Below are 20,189 nucleotides of genomic sequence, written 5' to 3'. Positions count from 1 at the left end.
ACTCCATAGCCACTGTCGAAGACCCAACAAACATGCTTGACCCCTGCCCCAAAGACATCGACGGCATGGACGACGATGAGGGGCAAGGCCAGAGCTTACTACCCACTAGACGCGGGACGACCACTTCCTGGTATGACGTGTGTATGGTAGACACACCCAACGACGATATCGACGATGACAAGGAAGATCCAGTTGAGGATAAACCTCCTGGTACACAATCCGAACACCGGCGCCTCCGGCGCCGCTCTCAGTCACGTCGCTCAAGAGAAAACAATACTGGCACCGAAGGTGATACTACTCCGGACAACGAAGACCCTGTGGAGGCAGGATCCGAACAGGAGGACCAGGAAAGCGGGCAAGATAGCCCTGATGAACAGGTCATGTATGGAGACTCGGAGGATAGTAATTATATTCCCCTCTCCGAGGAGGAGGAGAGCCTCGACAACGAAGAATTCATCATGCCGGAGGAACCTCTCGAGCAGGAGCGCTTTAAACGCCGGCTAATAGCCACAGCAAGGAATCTAAGAATAAAACAGCTGCAGCTTCAAGCAAGCCAAGATCTGCTCAATGATAAATGGACCGAGGTCCGAGCCGCCATAGAATACGGCCCTAGTGGCCCGGACAAAAGCCACCCCAAGTACAGGTGGCTCCCTCCACATGATGGCAAGGCGTTGGAGCCCATTCCACCATTGAACAATGCGGCAGGTCGACCACAGTTCGGTCCGGATAAAACAGCAGCCCAAGCAGAACAACATACTAACCAATACGGCCGTAAGAAAAAAACGGTTCGGAAAAACAATCGCGACATCCGTCAAAGCTTAGTGGGCGGAGCAGGACAGACAAGGTCGACGTACAGATCAAGGGGATATGCCCCGGCCGGTGATGATGGTCAATCAGCCGGACTTAACCGAGCCAACCACGCCCGAAGCCGCCAACGGCATCCAACGGAGGTGCTTCACAGTGTGGCCCAACATAGAGGAGCCGCGCACCCGCTCTGCTTCACCGACAAGGTAATGGAGCACGAATTTCTAGACGGGTTTAAACCCATCAACATCGAATCATACGATGGAACAACAGATCCCGTAGTGTGGATTGAGGACTACCTCCTCCATATCCACCTGGCTCGCGGAGACGACCTTCATGCCATTAAATACCTACCTCTCAAACTTAAGGGGCCAGCACGGTACTGGCTAAACAGTTTGCCAGAAAATTCTATTGGCAGCTGGGAAGATTTGGAAGACACCTTTTGTAACAACTTCCAAGGAATATATGTCCGGCCACCAGATGCCGACGATTTAAGTCATATCGTCCAATAGCCCGGCGAGTCAGCCAGGGAGCTCTGGACCAGGTTCTTAGTCAAAAAGAACCGGATTATCGACTGTCCGGACGCGGAAGCTCTCGCGGCCTTCAAACATAGCGTCCGGGATGAATGGCTAGCACGCCACCTCGGCCTGGAAGGACCTAAATCTATGACAGACCTTACCGCTCTAATGACTCGCTTTTGTGCGGGGGAAGACAACTGGCTCGCTCGTAAAAGCAACAGCGCCAGCGACCCGGGCACTTCCGAAATCCGAGACGGCAACGGCAAGCCACGACTAACCGCACACAACAGTCGCAACAATAATGAAAGAGTACGTGACATAGCGGTCAACGCCGGATTCCATAATCTGAAACCTGGTCAACGGAAGAAGCCATTTAAGGCCAGCCAGGATGGACCATCCGCCCTCGACAGGATACTGGACCGACCTTGTCAGATTCACGGTCACCCTGATAAGCAGCCAATCACACCAACAGAAATTGTTGGGTCTTTAAGCAGGGAGGCAAGCTCAATGCCGAATACAAGGTGAGGAGGCCACCAAGCGATAAAGACGACAGAGCGGCTCGCCAGCCGAACACCAGGGGCCAGAAACAGTTTCCCTCCGATGTTCGACCACTACCGGAGCGGAAATAGCAGTTCGGCTTCCGCCACCCACCCACTATGCTAACAGGATTTACACCACGCGTACATCACTACGCGCTCAAGATACCATGGGCATCGGCGGAAGCACAATACGGACAACCCTACAAGCATTCCCGTAACGTTTTTTATCCCTTTTCTTCATTTTTCTTTATTATAAACAGGTGACCAACAGGACAGCATCTACAACGGACTCTATCGGAGTTCGGACCCGTACACTCACCTAAGGGGCTACTTTTGTTAAGAACTCCCCTCCCAGAGGACGGGTGGCGCAGACGTGCGACAGGAGGTCCAAAATAGCTTTTTGTAGACCGCACTCATTATTTTGAGCCTGTACTATGCCCTTTTCCTCCGTTCCCGACCCCGAGCATGTCAAATAGCCGGGTTGTGGTTCTTCTTTTTTCATGAATTTATCATTGGCATATTGCTCCACTCCTAGTAAACTTTATCCGGGCTAATCTTAAATACTCTTCATACAATGAGTACGGCTGTAACGGCTGTGTTACCAGACGCACCTCGGCATAACTTGCCAGGGGCTCGGTATGGGAACAAATGAGTCGCCAATAAAAGTCTGAACAGCTCTATAGCATACTTCGGCGTCGCAAGTTTAGCCTTATATGCATCAGTTCCGAATCATTGTCTTTGGTCAATAGTTGGGTTGCCCGGCTCGTGTGCTTGCTACCCTACGTTCCGCTCTATCGGCTAGGGTAGTAAAGGGAGAACTACTGCGATTGTGCCCTGGCTTCGACCAGATGAGCACCTCAGTAGAGAAAGTCGAAAACTGACTGTCATGATGCGGCGAGAGCTAGTCAACCACTTGACGACTTATTCGAATCTATAGCGATTCTCCGTGCTACACGAAGGATCTTTTTCAGATCAAAACATGTAAGGCACAATATTAGGATACGCCGCATACATACCAGGGGCTATGTCGTAGCCCGGCTAAGTGAAAGTGTTAACGCCCTATAGTCCGATTGCCTGGTTCGCCGCATTATCACCTCCTTGATGGACCAAGACGTTGGATAAAGAGTGATTCAATGCTTTTCCGAACACCCCCGTATTTCCTATGAGGGGGCTGAAGCCGACGACTGGAAAACTTTCAAATTATATTAAAATGGCCGCACAGGAGGAATAGAAGCTCTCGAGCAAAACATAAAAATAGATTAACTATAAAGTTGTCTGTTACAACCCTTGTACACATCACTCGAATATTATGTTTTTCGAGCACCGACCCTCTATCAAGCCGGCGGCCTCCAGGACGTCTTCAAAATAATGCTCCGGTTCCGGGCGGTCCTTGCCTTTGGGTGGACTCTTTGTCGCGACGTCGATGGCCTTCATCTTCCCCCAGAATGTCTTGACACGGGCGAAGGCCATCCGTGCACCTTCAATGCACGCCGACTGCTTCACAGTGTTGATACGCGGCACCGTGTCAGCAAGCCGCTGCACCAGGCCGAAGTAACTACTCGGAACAGGTTCAGTCGGCCACAACCGGACTATGACGTTCTTCATGGCAGCGCCGGATATCCTATGCAGCTCGCCCACAGGTCATCTATTCATTCAGCAACAGAGGGCGCTTCGACGCGCCAAATTGTGACCAAAAAAGCTTCTCCATTGCATACCCCTCTCGCGCCTGATAAAACTGCGCCGCATCGGAAGAACTCTTCGACAAATCTAAAAAATTGTCCGGAGAACTCCATACTTGGTTAAGCTGAGCATAGTTCGGATCGCCGAACCTAGCCTGTAGCAAAAAGGGCTTGCCAACCACAATCTCCCCAGCTTGCCGGATCTCCTCACGGGCTGCTCTGGATTCAGACCGCGTTTCTCTCGCCTCTCGTAAGGCCTTGTCAAGTTCAGCCATTTTGGCTTCATTTTCCTTCTCAAGAAGTTTATAGCGGCCAGCCGCATTCTCTAACTCGCGCGCCATGGTGGACATCGTCTCCTTGTCTTGACGCCGCGCGGCTTGTTCGGCCTTCAATTCAGCCGATGCCTTTTCGGCAGCCGCATTACTAAACCGGGCCTGCTCCTTGGCCTGGGCTAGCTCCGCCCGAAGGGCTTCCACAGCGGCAGCACCATCTGCATTCGTGCACATTATATATCAAACTCTTTTCAGAGTCAGGTGATGTCTACTACGCAACCTTCTTCTTGTAGACGTTGTTGAGCCTCCAAGTGCAGAGGTTTGTAGGACAGTAGCAAATTTCCCTCAAGTGGATGACCTAAGGATTATCAATCCGTGGGAGGCGTAGGATGAAGATGGTCTCTCTCAAGCAACCCTTCAACCAAATAACAAAGAGTCTCTTGTGTCCCCAACACACCCAATACAATGGTAAATTGTATAGGTGCACTGGTTCGGCGAAGAGATGGTGATACAAGTGCAATATGGATGGTAGATATAGGTTTTTGTAATCTGAAAATATAAAAACAACAAGGTAGCAAGAGATAAAAGTGAGCACAAACGGTATTGCAATGCTAGGAAACAAGGCCTAGGGTTCATACTTTCACTAGTGCAAGTTCTCTCAACAATAATAACATAATTGGATCATATAACTATCCCTCAACATGCAACAAAGAGTCACTCCAAAGTCACTAATAGCGGAGAACAAACGAAGAGATTATGGTAGGGTACGAAACCACCTCAAAGTTATTCTTTCCAATCAATCCGGTGGGCTATTCCTATAAGTGTCACAAACAGCCCTAGAGTTCGTATTAGAATAACACCTTAAGACACAAATCAACCAAAACCCTAATGTCACCTAGATACTCCAATGTCACCTCAAGTATCCGTGGGTATGATTATACGATATGTATCACACAATCTCATATTCATCTATTCAACCAACACATAGAACCTCAAAGAGTGCCCCAAAGTTTCTACCGAAGAATCAAGACGAAAACGTGTGCCAACCCCTATGCATAGGTTCATGGGCGGAACCCACAAGTTGATCACCAAAACATACATCAAGTGAATCACGTGATATCCCATTGTCACCACAGATACGCACGGCAAGACATACATCAAGTGTTCTCAAATCATTAAGACTCAATCTGATAAGATTACTTCAAAGGGAAAACTCAATCCATTACAAGAGAGTAGAGGGGGAGAAGCAACATAAGATCCAACTATAATAGCAAAGCTCGTGATACATCAAGATCGTGCCAAATCAAGTACACTAGAGAGAGAGATCAAACACATAGCTACTGGTACATACCCTCAGCCCCGAGGGTGAACTACTCCCTCCTCGTCATGGAGAGCGCCGGGATGATGAAGATGGCCACCGGTGAGGGTTCCCCCCTCCGGCAGGGTGCCGGAACAGGGTCCCGATTGGTTTTTGGTGGCTGCAGAGGCTTGCGGCGGCGGAACTCCCGATCTATTCTGTTCCCCGATCGTTTTAGGGTATATGTATATACATATATAGGCGGAAGAAATACGTCAGGGGAGCCACGAGGGGCCCACGAGGGTGGAGGGCGCGCCCAGGGGGGTGGGCGCGCCCCCTGCCTCGTGCCTTCCTTGTTGCTTCCTTGACGTGGACTCAAGTCTCCCAAGTTGCTTTCCTTCCAAAAATAACTTCTTCAGAAGGTTTCATTCCGTTTCGACTCCGTTTGATATTCCTTGTCTTCGAAACACTGAAACAAGGTGAAAAATAGGAACTGGCACTGGGCTCTGGGTCAATAGGTTAGTCCCAAAAGTAATATAAAAGTGCATAATAAAGCCCATTAAACATCCAAGATGGATAATATAATAGCATGAATACTTCATCAATTATAGATACGTTGGAGACGTATCGTCAGGCTTAAATTACAGCACATTGGTGTAAGGAATACTCGAAATATATACCTTGCAAGTCGTCAAGACGCCTGTTGATCAAAGCAATGTCATCCTCCGCAATATCCAGCTTTCGCTGCAGTTCGGTCACCTCTGAATTTCGGGCAGTGGCAGGAGGGTAGACAGCCTGCATTCCAAATTAAACCAAGGTTAACACATGAAAATATCTTTTCGATCCTCCGATCGCTTCCTTTGAAGGCAATCCGAGTCTCAGGGGCTACTGCATACACAACAGGTGCATTCTGTCAATATTATTCAATTGGCAACATTACATCACAAACCTCAAAACCCCTCAGAAGGCTCGTAAAGGCCTCGTTCAACCCGCTCTTCGCGGATAAAACCTTTTCGACCACCGTAACCATTAAGGCACGGTGCTCCTCTGAAACGGACGCTCGTCGCAGCATGTCCATCAGCGTCTCCGGCACTCCTGGGTCTTCGGACACCGCTGCCGGAGCACGACATTCCTTTGAAGGAATTCGCTTACCCGCCTCCAGCATTGTCTCTGGCTGTAAACCGGACAGTTCGGGGCCGTCATTCTTGATCCCCGAACCCTGAGTGACAGAGGCACCACCTTCGGGTACCCCCTTCCTCGTCTCCTGCGCTACTTGCTGGTTGGGAGGAGCCCTCCGGGACGACACCTCGAGATTATCCGCCCTGTTAGGCGAAGAGGCCGGAGAAGGCGTGTCACTCTCCATCATCTCCGGAAGAAGGTCTCCCGAGGAGGAGGACGATTGAGAAACACCAGGTGTTAACCTGTGAGGATGCACGCAGGTCGGAAGATTATCTCAGTAATATGGAAAAGAATGAGGTATGGTTAAAGTGCCCTGCTTCACTTACGGTCTGGCCAGAGGTTCATCCTCATCATCAAGCTCTACGACGACATCGCTTGCCCAGCCCAAGCCGCCTGACGATGGCATTTTCCCTTTCTTGGGAGGTTTCCCCTCTTGACCTCCAGAAGCAGTCCTCTTCTTGCCATGAAGTGCCCCATCCACACCTTTGCCCCTGGGCAAAATGGTTTCGGTTTCCCCGAACACAGAGCCTAAATCGCCCTCAGGATGGGCATCGCCTCTGGGCTCCCTGCTCTCACCCCCCTCTACAGACACCAGGTACGGTGTCGGAGTCAACATCCGTGTCAGTAGGGCGGACGCAGGGTCTTCGGGAAGGGGCGTCGGACACCAGATTAACACCGCTTTCTTTATCCAGTCCTGTATAAGGACGAGTTGTTCAGTGTCTTGTCAAGAGATGCTTGGATGAAAGGTGTACGACGATTGAATACTTACCGGAGTGTCCGGATGATTGCAGTCGAGGCCGATGTCTTCGGTGGTGTCCGGCCATTGCTCTCGCTCCCCGAAATATAACTTCCACATTCCTTCATGTGTAGTGCCAAAGAAGTGCTGAAGAGTCTGCCGCCCTTCTTGATTGAACTCCCACATACGGAGAGGCCGCCGTTGACACGGTAGGATCCGGCGGACCAGCATCACTTGAACGACATTCACAAGATCGATGCCCTTCTCGGTAAGGCTTCGGATACGGCCTTGCAGATTCTGCACCTCATTAACGGATCCCCAGTCCGATCCCTTGTTGATCCATGAAGCAAGCTGAGTTGGAGGGCCGGGTCGAAACGCAGGCGTAGCCACCCACTTGGAGCCCTGCGGCTCGTTGACATAAAACCACCCCTGCTGCCATAATTCGGAAGACTCGGCGAAGGATCCTTCAAACCAAACCGCGCTGGCAAGCTTGCTTATTACAACGTTGCCGCACTCCGCCTGCTCCTCCTCCGTCACCCGCGGTCTCACATTGAAAGTCTTGAGCCACAAACCAAAGTGCGGAGGAGTCCGGATGAAGGCCTCACACGTGACGATGAATGCCGAGATGAGAGGAAAAAAGTCCGGGGCCAGATCGTGAAAATCTAGCCCATAGTAGAACATGAGCCCCCGGACGAAGGGGTTAAGCGCGAACCCTAAACCATGGAGGAAGTGGGACACAAATACAACCCTCTCGCCGAATTTGGGGGTGGGAATAATCTGCCCCTTAGCAGGAAGCCGATGAAGGATTTCTGGGGTCAGGTACCTCGCTACGCGGAGCTTCGCAATATCCTCCTCCGTGACAGAAGAGGCCACCCACCGGCCTGAACGGCTGGACCCGGACATGATTGGGGCTGGTGGTGATTGGAACTCGAGGTGGCTGGGGTTGAGGAAGAAGCAAGCGCAGAAGAGAAAGACAAGTCTGGGTCCCTATATAAAGGCCCAGAATATCGAGCGCCCCCTCCTGGGTCTTGAAACTTACCTATCCTCAAAGAGTTGTACCCAGGGGACGGTTGGGTTACCCATACCTACATTATTGAAAATCCCGTGAATAAGGGGACACGATCTCTGCTTTGACAAGACGTGCCAATAAAACCGCTTCCCGAGACGTGGGTAGACGGGCTAGCCAACGGTTGGAAATAATAACCGGGCAGGCGTGATACAATGTCATAAATAGTTGTCAACAGATGGACTCGTGGAGTATTGTATTTTCTGCAATTATGTACATAGGTCCGGATACAATCGACACATGCGAAGGCTATCTTGGAGTTCGGAAGAAGGGAACCCGCCTTGCAAGGTCGAAGACAATCTGCACGCCGGACTCCTCGTCACTGAAGCCAGGTTCAAGGGCTACTGAGGGAGTCCTGGACTAAGGGGTCCTCGGGCGTCCGGCCTGTTATCTGTTGGGCCGGACTGATGGGCTATGAAGACACGAAGGCCGAAGACTATATCCGTGTCCGAATTGGACTCTACTTGGCGTGGAAGGCAAGCTAGGCGACCGATTATGAAGATTTCCTCCTATGTAACCGACCCCATGTACCCCTAGATCTCTCCGGTGTCTATATAAACCGGAGAGCATAGTCCGGATAGGACAGATTCAATACCATATACTCATAGGCTAGACTTCTAGGGTTTAGCCATTATGATCTCGTGGTAGATCAACTCTTGTAACACTCATATTCATCAAGATCAATCAAGCAGGAAGTAGGGTATTACCTCCATAGAGAGGGCCCGAACCTGGGTAAACATTGTGTCCCCCGTCTCCTGTTACCATCGATCCTAGACGCACAGTTCGGGACCCCCTACCCGAGATCCGCCGGTTTTGACACCGACACCCACCCCCTGGCGCGCCCCCCCTATCTTGTGGATGGCACGGAGGCCCCCCTGACGTGAGACCTATGCCAAAATTCCTATAAATACAGACCTCCAGAAAATAACCTAGATCGGGAGTTCCGCCGCCGCAAGCCTCTGTAGCCACCAAAAACCAATCGGGACCCTATTCTGGCACCCTGCCGGAGGGGGGATCCATCACCGGTGGCCATCTTCATCATCCCGGTGCACTCCATGACGAGGAGGGAGTAGTTCACCCTCGGGGCTGAGGGTATGTACCAGTAGCTATGTGTTTGATCTCTCTCTCTCGTGTTGTTGATTCGGCACGATCTTGATGTATCGCGAGCTTTGCTATTATAGTTGGATCTTATGATGTTTCTCCCCCTCTACTCTCTTGTAATGGATTGAGTTTTCCCTTTGAAGTTATCTAATCGGATTGAGTCTTTAAGGATTTGAGAACACTTGATGTATGTCTTGCATGTGCTTATCTATGGTGACAATGGGATATTCACGTGATCTACTTGATGCATGTTTTGGTGATCAACTTGTGGGTTCAATGACCTTGTGAACTTATGCATAGGGGTTGGCACACGTTTTCGTCTTGACTCTCCGGTATAAACTTTGGGGCACTCTTTGAAGTTCTTTGTGTTGGTTAAATAGATGAATCTGAGATTGTGTGATGCATATCGTATAATCATACCCACGGATACTTGAGGTGACATTGGAGTATATAGGTGACATTAGGGTTTTGGTTGATGTGTGTCTTGAGGTGTTATTCTAGTACGAACTCTATGATAGATCGAACGGAAAGAATAGTTTCGTGTTATTTTACTACGGACTCTTGAATAGATCAATCAGAAAGGATGACTTTGAGGTGGTTTCGTACCCTACAATAATCCCTTCGTTTGTTCTCTACTATTAGTGACTTTGGAGTGACTCTTTGTTGCATGTTGAGGGATAGTTATATGAGCCAGTTATGTTATTATTGTTGAGAGAACTTGCACTAGTGGAAGTATGAACCCTAGGCCTTGTTTCAACGCATTCCAATACCGTTTGTGCTCACTTTTATCAATAGTTACCTTGCTGTTTTTATATTTTCAGATTACAAAAACCTATATCTACCATCCATATTGCACTTGTATCACCATATCTTCGCCGAACTAGTGCACCTATACAATTTACCATTGTATTGGGTGTGTTGGGGACACAAGAGACTCTTTGTTATTTGGTTGCAGGGTTGTTTGAGAGAGACTATCTTCATCCTACACCGCCCACGGATCGATAAACCTTAGGTCATCCACTTGAGGGAAATTTGCTATTGTCCTACAAACCTCTGCACTTGGAGGCCCAACAACGTCTACAAGAAGAAGGTTGTGTAGTAGACATCAAGCTAATTTCTGGCGCCGTTGCCGGTGAGGTGCTTGAAGGTATATCTTTAGATCTTGCAATTGAATCTTTTAGTTTCTTGTTTTATCACTAGTTTAGTCTATAAAATGAAACTACAAAAAAATTGGAATTGAGGGTGCCTCATATGCTTCATCTTTTTAATATCTTTCGTGAAAATAAGGATTCCGATAATTGTGCCAAAATGCTAGAATAAGAATGCGTTAAAATGTTTGGCACTAAATCTTTGAATGATGAGCATGATTGCAATGTTGTTAGTACGGACTCTTTGAATATCCATAGTACTAATGATGATTGCACTAGTCATGATGAAAATGTCTCTTATAAGCATGTCAATTTTTGTGGAGTGCATAGAGTTTGCAAGTACACACCAAATAGGGAAGATAGATTTTGCAAGAGGCATAAGTATTTAGAAACCAAATGGTTGCAAAAAAGGCTAGATGTTTGTGCTGAAAATTTAAATTTTCTTAGTCATCCTTGTGAGCTTTGCAATGAACGTGGTCATTTAAATATCCAATGCAAATTTTTTCATGATCGTATCGTGTCCAAAAATTGTGATGACTTGATTTCCCTTGCACATCATAATGAACTTATTTTTCTTTTGGGTTATGAATAAATGAAACGTATGACTAAGGATATGCCATAATTTGTCCTTGATAAAGTTCTTGATTTGGATCTAGAGGAAATTTATATGTATTGTGCGGTGAATTGCATTGAAAATCCTTATATTGCCAATTACATAAAGACAAGAAAACAAATAGAAGATGAAGAGAATACTAATGAAAGGGAAGAGATTTCCCAATATCCTCCTATTCTTTCTTATGATGAATCAGGTAACGAGGAGGAGCCTTCTATTCAACCAATCTCATTAATAAGGAGCTCCAAAAAGAGGATTAAACCCACACATGATGCGAAGAAGAAAAAGAAAAGACGAAGAAGCAAAGGTAAAAAGGTATCCATCCCAAATGATGTTGCTCCTATTAGTCATTGTGATGATGATAATTGCTATACTATTGGTGCTATCCATACTATTAATGATGAGAGTGGTTATGCTTATTATATGAAAAGGCCCAAGCTTGTGGATGCTATGTTTTATGAGAATGACAAGTTTGAGAATATATTTTCTGCAATTAATGTTTGTCCCAAGCTTGGGGATGCTATGTTTAATGAAGATGATATTTTTAGCCTCCCAAGTTTTGATGAGCTAATTTATTATGATGATAGCATGCCTCCTATCTATGATGATTATTGTGATGACACTTATGCTATAAAAAGTAGTGATGATTATATTTATAAGACTTGTCATGATTATGATTACCCTTTTTCTGAACATTACTCTTTTAATGTGGAAACTATTTATAGTATTCGAGTCTCTTATGATACTCCCACTATTCCGAATGGGAAGAATTTTGCTTATGTGGAGAGTAGTAAAATTTCTATGCTTGTGCATCATGAAAATAATGCTTTATGTGATGGCTATATTGTTGAATTCATTCATGATCCTACGGAAAATTATTATGAGGGAGGAACATATGCCTGTAGGAATTGCAATAATATCAAGTTTCCTCTCTATGTGCTTAAAGTTTTAAAGTTATGCTTGTTTTGGCTTCCTATGCTAGTTGATTATTGTTCCCGTAAGTTGTTTGCTCACAAATCCCTATGCATAGGAAGTGGGTTAGGCTTCAATGAGCTAGTTATATTCTTCATGATGCTCTCTTTACGTTTCAAATCTTATCTTTTATGTGAGCATCATTGTCATCATCATGCCTAGCTAAAATGGCATTAAAGAAAAGCGCTTGTTGGGAGACAACCCAATATTTACCCTTACTGTTTTTGTGTGTTCACATGATTAAGCTACTGTAGTAATCATGTTTTATAGCTTTTGTTTCAATAAAGTGCCAAGTAAGACCTTTAGGATAGCTTACGGTGATAGTTGTGTTGATCCTGCTGAAAATCAGAAACTTTTGCACCAAGTAAATTAGTTTTGATAATTCACAGAAACGTGCTTTTGATCTGATTATTTGTGCTATGGATTGGCACACAAATTGCTCAGGTTTTCCTAATTTGGTAGGATTTTTGGAGTTACAGAAGTATTCGAGAGTTACAGATTACTACAGACTGTTCTATTATTGACAGATTCTGTTTTCTATGTGTTGTTTGCTTATTTTGATGAATCTATGAGTAGTATCGGAGGGTATGAACCATAGAGAAGTCGGAATACAGTAGATATTACACCAATATGAGTTTAGAATGAGTTCACAACAGTGCCAAAAGTGGTGATTTATTTTATTATACTAACGGAGCTTACGAGTTTTCTGTTGAGTTTTGTGTTGTGAAGTTTTCAAGTTTTGGGTAAAGATTCGATGGACTATGGAATAAGGAGTGGCAAGAGCCTAAGCTTGGGGATGCCCAAGGCACCCCAAGGTAATATTCAAGGACAACCAAGAGCATAGGCTTGGGGATGCCCCGGAAGGCATCCCCTCTTTTGTCTTCATTCATCGGTAACCTTAGTTGGAGCTATATATTTATTCACCACATGATATGTGTTTTGCTTGGAGCGTCATTTTGTTTTGTTTTGCTTGCTGTTTGTATAATATCTCAAGATCTGAAATTCTTAAATGTTAGAGAGTCTTCACAAGTTACATAATTATTCAACTACTCATTGATTTTCACTTATATCTTTCGGAGTAGTTTGTCATTTGCTCTAGTGCTTGACTTATATCCTTTTAGAGCACGGCGGTGGTTTTATTTTGAAGAAATATTGAAATCTCATGCTTCACTTATATTATTTTGAGTGTATTTAGAACGGCATGGTAATTTTCTTAGGTTATGAATTTAGTCCTAATATGATGGGCATCCAAGATGGGTATAATAAAAACGTTCATATAAAGTGCGTTGAATGCTATGAGAAGTTTGATTCTTCATGATTGTTTTGATATATGAGGATGGTGATATTAGTCATGCTAGTAGAGTAATTGTGAATTTGACAGATACTTGTGTCAAAGTTTGTGGTTCCCGTAGCATGTGCGTATGGTGAACCGTTATGTGATGAAGTTGGAGCATGATTTATTTATTGATTGTCTTCCTTATGTGTGGAGGTCGGGATCGCGCGATGGTTAACTACTACTAACCCTTCCCCTAGGAACATGCATGTAGTACTTTTCTTTGATGACTTGTAGATTTTTGCAATAAGTATGTGAGTTCTTTATGACTAATGTTGAGTCCATGGATTATACGCACTCTCACCCTTCCACCATTGCTAGCCTCTTGTGCCGCGCAACTCTCACTGGTACCATAAACCCACCATATACCTTCCTCAAAACAGCCACCATACCTACCTATTATGGTGTTTCCATAGCCGTTCCGAGATATATTGCCATGCAACTTTCCACCGTTCCGTTTAGTATGACTCGCTCCATCATTGTCATATTGCTTTGCATGATCATGTAGTTGACATCGTATTTGTGGCAAAGCCACCATTCATAATTTTCATACATGTCACTCTTGATTCATCGCATATCCCGGTACACCGCCGGAGGCATTCACATAGAGTCATATTTTGTTCTAAGTATCAAGTTGTAATTCATGAGTTGTAAGTAAATAAAAGTGTGATGACCTTCATTATTAGAGCATTGTCCCATATGAGGAAAGGATGATGGAGACTATGATTCCCCCACAAGTCGGGATGAGACTCCGGACGAAAAAAAGATAAAAAAGTGGCCATAAAAAAGGAAGAGAAGGCCCAAAAAAGCAAAAAAAAAAAATAGAAAATGAGAGAAAAAGAGAGCAGGGGCAATGCTACTATCATTTTACCACACTAGTGCTTCAAAGTACCACCATGATCTTCATGATAGAGAGTCTCCTATGTTGTCACTTTTATATACTAGTGGGATTTTTTTATTATAGAACTTGTCTTGTATATTCCAATGATGGGCTTCTTCAAAATGCCCTAGGTCTTCGTGAGCAAGCAAGCTGGATGCACACCCACTTAGTTTCCTTTTGATCTTTCATACACTTATAGCTCTAGTGCATCCGTTGCATGGCAATCCCTACTCACTCACACTGATATCTATTGATGGGCATCTCCATAGCCCGTTGATACGCCTAGTTGATGTGAGACTATCTTCTCCCTTTTGTCTTCTCCACAACCACCATATTCTATTCCACCTATAGTGTTATGTCCATGGCTCACGCTCATGTATTGCGTGAAGATTGAAAAAGTTTGAGAATACTAAAGTATGAAACAATTGCTTGGCTGAAACCGGCGTTATGCATGATTTAAATATTTTATGTGATGAAGATAGAGCATAGCCAGACTATATGATTTTGTAAGGATAACTTTCTCTAGCCATGTTATTTTGAGAAGACATGATTGCTTTGTTAGTATGCTTGAAGTATTATTATTCTTATGTCAATATTAAACTTTTATCTTGAATCTTTCGGATCTGAACATTCATGCCATAATAAAGAAGATTACATTGATAAATATGTTAGGTAGCATTCCACATCAAAAATTCAGTTTTTATCATTTACCTACTCGAGGACGAGCAGGAATTAAGCTTGGGGATGCTGATACCTCTCCAACGTATCTATAATTTTTTATTGTTCCATGCTATTATATTATCCATTTTAGATGTCTTATATGCATTTATATGGTGTTTTATCTGATTTTTGGGACTAACCTATTAACCTAGAGCCCAGTGCCAGTTTCTGTTTTTTCCATGTTTTTGAGTTTTACAGAAAAGGAATACCAAACGGAGTCCAATTGACGTGCCAATTTTTCATGATTTTTTATAGACCAAAAGAAGCCCGCAGAGTAAAAGAGTTGGACCAGAAGAGTCCCGGGCTGCCCACGAGGGTGGGGGGCGCGCCCACCCCCCTGGGCGCGCCCCCCTATCTCGTGGACGGCTCGGAGACCCCCTTGACATGAGACCTACGCCAAAAATTCCTATAAATACAGAAACCTCCAGAAAATAACCTAGATAGGGAGTTCCGCCGCCGCAAGCCTTTGTAGCCACCAAAAACCAATCGGGACCCTGTTCCGGCACCCTGTCGGAGGGGGGATCCATCACCGGCGGCCATCTTCTTCATCCCGACGCTCTCCATGACGAGGAGGGAGTAGTTCACCCTCGGGGCTGAGGGTATGTACCAGTAGCTATGTGTTTGATCTCTCTCTCTCGTGTTCTTGATTCGGCACGATCTTGATGTATCGTGAGCTTTGCTATTATAGTTGGATCTTATGATGTTTCTCCCCCTCTACTCTCTTGTAATGGATTGAGTTTTCCCTTTGAAGTTATCTTATCGGATTGAGTCTTTAAGGATTTGAGAACACCTGATGTATGTCTTGCATGTGCTTATCTGTGGTGACAATGGGATATTCACGTGATCTACTTGATGCATGTTTTGGTGATCAACTTGCGGATTTAGTGACCTTGTGAACTTATGCATAGGGGTTGGCACACGTTTTCGTCTTGACTCTCCGGTAGAAACTTTGGGGCACTCTTTGAAGTTCTTTGTGTTGGTTGAATAGATGAATCTGAGATTGTGTGATGCATATCATATAATCATACCCACGGATACTTGAGGTGACCTTGGAGTATCTTTGTGACATTAGGGTTTTGGTTGATTTGTGTCTTAAGGTGTTATTCTAGTATGAACTCTATGATAGATCGAACGGAAAGAATAGCTTCGTGTTATTTTACTACGGACTCTTGAATAGATCGATCAGAAAGGATAACTTTGAGGTGGTTTCGTACCCTACAATAATCTCTTCGTTTGTTCTCCGCTATTGGTGACTTTGGAGTGACTCTTTGTTGCATGTTGAGGGATAGTTATATGATCCACTTATGTTATTATTGTTGACAGAACTTGCACTAGTGAAAGTATGAACCCTAGGCCTTGTTTCAACGCATTGCAATACCGTTTGTGCTCACTTTTATCAATAGTTACCTTGCTGTTTTTATATTTTCTGATTACAAAAACCTATATCTACCATCCATATTGCACTTGTATCACCATCTCTTCGCCGAACTAGTGCACCTATACAATTTACCATTGTATTGGGTGTGTTGGGGACACAAGAGACTCTTTGTTATTTGGTTGCAGGGTTGTTTGAGAGAGACTATCTTCATCCTACACCTCCCACGGATTGATAAACGTTAGGTCATCCACTTGAGGGAAATTTTCTACTATCCTACAAACCTCTGCACTTGGAGGCCCAACAACGTCTACAAGAAGAAGGTTGTGTAGTAGACATCAGCACGCTTAATGTTCGATGACTTTGTATTATGACTTATGTGATTTGATGTACCTAAGTTTGTTCGGAGTCCCGGATGAGATCACGGACATGACGAGGAGTCTCGAAATGGTCGAGACATAAAGATTGATATATTGGAAGGTCATATTCGGTCACCGGAATGGTTTCGGGAAGTATCGGATAAGTTTCCGAGTACCGGGAGGTTACCGGAACCCCCAGGGGAAGTAATGGGCCTTATTGGGCCATAGTGGAAAGGAGATAAGGGCCACAAGGGGAGGCGGTGCGCCCCCCATGGGCTGGTCCGAATTGGACTAGGAGGGGGCGGCGCCCCCCTCTCTTTCCTTCTCCCCTCTTCCTCCTTCCCCTTCTCCTAGTTGGAATAGGAAAGGAGGGGAGCGAATCCTACTTGGACCGGGAGTCCAAGTATGAATCCCCCCCATGGCGCGCCTCCTCCTAGGCCGGCCTCCTCTTCCCCCCTCCTTTATATACGTAGGAGGGGGCACCCGAAAGGCAGACAAAAGTTTCTCTTAGCCGTGTGCGGTGCCCCCCTCCACAGTTACACACCTCGGTCATATCGTTGTAGTGCTTAGGCGAAGCCCAGCGCCGGTAACTTCATCATCATCGTCGCCACGCCATCGTGCTAACGGAACTCTCCCTCGGCCTCAACTGGATCAAGAGTATGAGGGACGTCATCGAGCTGAACGTGTGCTGAACGCGGAGGTGTCGTATGTTCGGTGCTTGGATTGGTTGGATCGCGAAGACGTTCGACTACATCAACCGCGTTACTAAACGCTTTCGCTTTCGGTCTACGAGGGTACATGGATACACTCTCCCGTCTCATTGCTATGCATCTCCTAGATAGATCTTGCATGATCGTAGGAAATTTTTTGAATTACTGCGTTTCCCAATAGTGGTATCAAAGCCAGGTCTATGCGTAGATGTTATATGCACGAGTAGAACACAATGAGTTGTGGGTGATAATAGTCATACTGCTTACCAGCAACGTCTTACTTTGATTTGGCGGTATTGTTGGATGAAGCGGCCCAAACCGACATTACATGACCGCGTTCATGAGACTGGTTCTACCGACGTGCTTCGCACACAGGTGGCTAGTGGGTGTTTGTTTCTCCAACTTTAGTTGAATCGAGTTTGACTACGACCGGTCCTTGTTGAAGGTTAAAACAGCACACTTGACGAAAAATCGTTGTGGTTTTGATGCGTAGGTAAGAACAGTTCTTGCTAAGCCCGTAGCAGCCACGTAAAACTTGCAACAACAAAGTAGAGGACGTCTAACTTGTTTTTGCAGGGCTTGCGGTGATGTGATTTGGTCAAGACGTGATGATATATAAATTGTTGTATGAGATGATCATGTTTTGTAAAAGTTATCGGCAACTGGCAGGAGCCTTATGGTTGTCGCTTTATTGTACGAATGCAATTGCCATGTAATTTCTTTACTTTATCACTAAGCGGTAGCGATAGTCGTAGAAGCAATAGTTGGAGAGACAACAACGATGCTACGATGGAGATCAAGGTGTCAAGCCGGTGACGATTGCGATCATGACGGTGCTTTGGAGATGGAGATCAAAGGCACAAGATGATGATGGCGATATCATATCACTTATTTTGATTGCATGTGATGTTTATCCCTTATGCATCTTATTTTGCTTAGTACGACGGTAGCATTATCAGATGATCCCTCACTAAATTTTAAGGTATAAGTGTTCTCCCTGAGTATGCACCGTTGCTACAGTTCATCGTGCCGAGACACCACGTGATGATCAGGTGTGATAAGCTCTACGTTCACATACAACGGGTGCAAGCTAGTTTTGCACACGCAGAATACTCGGGTTAAACTTGACGAGCCTAGCAAATGCAGATATGGCCTCGGAACACTGAGACCGAAAGGTCGAGCGTGAATCATATAGTAGATATGATCAACATAGTGATGTTCACCATTGAAAACTACTCCATCTCACATGATGATCGGACATGGTTTAGTTGATATGGATCACGTGATCATTTAGATGACTAGAGGGATGTATATCTAAGTGGGAGTTCTTAAGTAATATGATTAATTAAACTTTAATTTATCATGAACTTAGTCCTGATAGTATTTGCATATCAATGTTGTAGATCAATAGCTCGCGTATAGTGTCGGTGTCAAAATCGGCGGATCTCGGGTAGGGGGTCCCAAACTGTGCGTCTAAGGCGGATGGTAACAGGAGGCGGGGGACACGATGTTTACCCAGGTTTGGGCCCTCTCGATGGAGGTAATACCCTACTTCCTGCTTGATTGATCTTGATGATATGAGTATTACAAGAGTTGATCTACCACGAGATCGTAGAGGCTAAACCCTAGAAGCTAGCCTATGGTATGATTGTTGTTGTCCTACGGACTAAACCCTCCGGTTTATGTAGACACCGGAGGGGGCTAGGGTTACACAGAGTCGGTTACATGGGAGGAGGTCTACATATCCGTATTCCCAAGCTTGCCTTCCACGCCACGGAGAGTCCCATCCGGACACGGGACGAGGTCTTCAATCTTGTATCTTCATAGTCCAACAGTCCGGCCAAAGGATATAGTCCGGCTGTCCGAGGACCCCCTAATCCAGGACTCTCTCAGTAGCCCCTGAACCAGGCTTCAATGACGATGAGTCCGGCGTGCAGATTGTCTTCGGCATTGCAAGGCGGGTTCCTTCTCCGAATACTCCATAGAAGATTTTGAACACAAGGATAGTGTCCGGCTCTGCAAAACAAATTCCGCATACCACCGTAGAGAGAATAATATTTCCACAAATCTAATCTGCTGACAGTTTTTCATAACGTGACGTACTGTCGTGGTCTGGTCACGATGAACCGTTTTTCCGAGCCTGCTACTACACGTGTTGCGAGGCGGTTTTTATTGGCACGTCCTGTCGAAGCAGAGATCGTGTCCCTTTTTTCACGGGATTCTCATCAACACGGGTATGGGAAACCCAATCGTGCCTGTTGGTATGACTCCTCGATTTTAGGCAAGTCCCAAACGGCCATGCGGAGGACGCTTGATATTCATCCTCTTTATAAAGGGGCCTAGGCCTGTCCCCTTCTTCTCGCGCTCAATCGAATCCTTCCCCCACCTCGAGTTCCAACACCCAAGGCTCAGGCTAGGCGCTTCGGACCTACAATCATGTCCGGATCCAACCTTCAAGGTCGGTGGATGCCCTCCTCTGTCACAGAGGAGGACATCGAGAAGCTAAGAGAAGCTAGGTATTTGACCGGCGAAATCTCGCACAAGAGGCCTGCTCGAGGGCAGGTCATTCCCGCTCCCGAACCTGGCGAGAGCATCGTATTCGTTTCCCACTTCCTCCGAGGGCTAGGTTTTAGTCTAGATCCCTTTGTCAGAGGGCTCATGTTCTACTATGGGCTCGATTTCCATGATCTGGCTCCGGATTCCATCCTTCACATCTCGTCGTTCATCGTCGTGTGTGAAGCCTTCCTCCGCATTACCCCACACTTCGGCTTATGGCTCAAGACCTTTAATGTGGAGCCGAAGATGGTTGAGGGGCGACATGCAGAGTGCGGAGGCGCCGTAATAAGCAAAGGCACCGATGTTCCATGGCCAAAGGGTTCCTTCCCGGA

Source organism: Triticum aestivum, chromosome 2D (genome assembly GCF_018294505.1).
Source record: "Triticum aestivum cultivar Chinese Spring chromosome 2D, IWGSC CS RefSeq v2.1, whole genome shotgun sequence".
NCBI classification, from domain to species: Eukaryota; Viridiplantae; Streptophyta; class Magnoliopsida; order Poales; family Poaceae; genus Triticum; species Triticum aestivum.
This window is presented reverse-complemented; position numbering follows the sequence as displayed.